The sequence below is a fragment of the Arachis ipaensis genome, chromosome B4 (genome assembly GCF_059453495.1).
Source record: "Arachis ipaensis isolate K30076 ecotype BB chromosome B4, ASM5945349v1, whole genome shotgun sequence".
Taxonomy (NCBI): Eukaryota; Viridiplantae; Streptophyta; class Magnoliopsida; order Fabales; family Fabaceae; genus Arachis; species Arachis ipaensis.
In genome coordinates this window covers 33998509-34001545 of record NC_142439.1, presented here as the reverse complement: position 1 = coordinate 34001545, position 3037 = coordinate 33998509, and the positions used below count along the sequence as shown (strand labels likewise).

At 34.8% G+C, this 3037-nt stretch overlaps 1 non-coding gene across 1 annotated transcript; it reads left to right on the top strand.

The window, feature by feature from the left end:
• The first annotated feature begins 1240 nt into the window (after nucleotides 1–1240).
• LOC148567135 (small nucleolar RNA R71) lies at nucleotides 1241–1347 on the top strand. The gene has a single exon (XR_015881606.1). It is a non-coding gene; the product is annotated as a small nucleolar RNA R71 (small nucleolar RNA).
• The last annotated feature ends 1690 nt before the right edge of the window (nucleotides 1348–3037 follow it).

The window sequence follows — 3037 nt, the reverse complement described above, 5'->3', positions numbered from 1 at the left end:
TTGCACCCCATAGATTCCCAGTTTCTCTATTACAGAGAGGGGCATGAGGTTTATTCCTGAACCAAGGTCACACAGAGCCTTAAAGATCATGGTGCCTATGGTACAGGGTATTATGAACTTTCCAGGATCCTGTCTCTTCTGAGGCAATGTCAGTTGATCCAGATCACTTAGTTTATTGATGAACAAGGGAGGTTCAACTTCCCAAGTATCAATGCCAAATAATTTGGCATTTAGCTTCATGATTGCACCAAGAAACTTGGCAGTTTGCTCTTCAGTAACATCCTCATTCTCTTCAGAAGAGGAATACTCATCAGAGCTCATGAAGGGCATAAGGAGGTTCAATGGAATCTCTATGGTCTCTGGATGAGCCTCAGAGTCCTTTGGTTCCTCAGAGGGAAGCTCCTTATTGACCACTGGACGTCCCAGGAGGTCTTCCTTCTTGGGATTCATGTCCTCCTCTCCTTCTTTGGGTTCGGCCATGGTACTTATGTCAATGGCCTTGCACTCTCCTTTTGGATTCTCTTCTGTATTGCTTGGGAGAGTACTAGGAGGGATTTCAGTGATCCTTTTACTCAGCTGGCCCACTTGTGCTTCCAGATTTCTAATGGAAGATCTTGTTTCATTCATGAAACTTACAGTGGCCTTAGATAGATCAGAGACTAAGTTTGTTAAATTAGAAGTATTTTGTTCAGAGTTCTCTGTCTGTTACTGAGTGGATGATGGAAAAGGTTTATTATTGTTAAACCTGTTTCTTCCACCATTATTAAAGCCTTGTTGAGGCTTTTGATCCTTCCATGAGAAATTTGGATGATTTCTCCATGATGAGTTATAGGTGTTTCCATAAGGTTCACCTAAGTAATTCACCTCTGCTATTGCAGGGTTCTCAGAATCATAAGCTTCTTCTTCATAAGAAGCCTCTTGAGTACTGTTGGATGCAGCTTGCATTCCATTCAGACTCTGAGAAATCATATTGACTTGCTGAGTCAATATTTTGTTCTGAGCTAATATGGCATTCAGAGTATCAACTTCAAGAACTCCCTTCTTCATAGGCGTCCCATTATTCACAGGATTCCTTTTAGAAGTGTACATGAACTGGTTATTTGCAACCATGTCAATGAGTTCTTGAGCTTTTGCAGGTGTTTTCTTTAGGTGAATGGATCCACCTACAGAAGTATCCAATGACATCTTTGATAACTCAGATAAACCATCATAGAATATATCCAGGATGGTCCATTCTGAAAGCATGTCAGAAGGACACTTTTTGGTCAGTCCTTTGTATCTCTCCCAAGCTTCATAGAGGGATTCACCTTCTTTCTGTCTGAAGGTCTGAACGTCCACTCTAATCTTACTAAGCTTTTGAGGAGGAAAGAACTTGGCTAAGAAAGCCTTGACCAGCTTACCCATGAGTTCAGGCTATCCTTAGGTTGAGAATCCAACCATAGTCTAGCTCTGTCTCTTATAGCAAAAGGGAAAAGCATGAGCCTGTAGACTTCAGGATCTACTCCATTAGTCTTTACAGTATCACATATCTGCAAGAATTCAGTTAAGAACTGAAATGGATCTTTAGATGGAAGTCCATGAAACTTGCAGTTCTGCTGCATCAGAGAAACTAATTGAGGTTTCAGCTCAAAGTTGTTTGCTCCAATGGCAGGAATGGAGATGCTTCTTCCATGAAAACTGGAATTTGGTGCAGTAAAGTCACCAAGCATCCCCTTGCATTATTATTATTTTCAGCTGCCATCTCCTCTTCTTGTTCGAAAATTTCTGAAAGATTCTCTCTGGATCGTTGTAATTTAGCTTCTCTTAATTTTCTCTTCAGAGTCCTTTCAGGTTCCGGATCTGCTTCAACAAGAATATTCTTGTCCTTGCTCCTGCTCATATGACAAAGAAGAGGGCACAGAAAAAATAATAATAATAGAGATCCTTTATACCACAGTATAGGGATCCCTTTGTGAGTGGAAGAAAAGAGGGAGATAAAGAATGTAATGTAATGGAAGAAACACAACTGTGAGGAGGGTAGAGATGTGAGATGAGATGTTAGTAGATGAATAAATAAATAGAATAAGATGGGAGAGGGAGAATTTTTGAAAATAATTTTTGAAAAAGGGTTAGTGATTTTTGAAAATAGTTTTTTTTGGAAAAGGTTAGTATTGTTTTCGAAAAAAAAATTTTTTTTTAAAATCAAAAATAAAAATAATTAGTTTAATTAAAAAGAAATTTTGAAAAAGAGGGGGATATTTTCAAAAATGAGAGAGAGAGAGAGAGTTAGTTAGGTAGTTTTGAAAAAGTTAAGAAACAAACAAAAAGTTAGTTAGTTAGTTGAAACAAATTTTGAAAAGATAAGAAGTTAGGAAGTTAGAAAAGATATTTTGAAATCAATTTTTGAAAAAGGTAAGATAAGAAGATATTTTTGAAAAGATACGATAGAGATTAGTTTTTGAAAAAGATTTGAATTTTAAAATCACAATTAATGACTTGATTCTCAAGAAATCATAAGATATGATTCTAGAACTTAAAGTTTGAATCTTTCTTAACAAGCAAGTAACAAACTTCAAATTTTTAAATCAAAACATTAATTGTTATTGTTATTTTCGAAAATTATGATATAAAATAAGAAAAAGATTTTTGAAAAATTTTTGGAATTTTCGAAAATAACTAAGAAATTTGAAAAAGATTTGATTTTTGAAAAAGATTTTGAAAAAGAGAAGATTTTCAAATTGAAAATTTGATTTGACTCATAAGAAACAACTTGATTTTTAAAAATTTTTTGAAAAAGTCAACTCAAATTTTCGAATTTATGAGAGAAAAGAGGGAAAGATATTTTTTTTATTTTTGAAATTTTTATGATGAGAGAGAAAAACACTAAAAAGATGCAATGCATGAAATTTTTAGATCAAAACATGTGATGCATGCAAGAATGCTATGAATGTCAAGATGAACACCAAGAACACTATGAATGTCAAGATGAACATCATAGACACAATTTTAAAAAATTTTTAATGCAAAGAAAACATGCAAGACACCAAACTTAGAATTC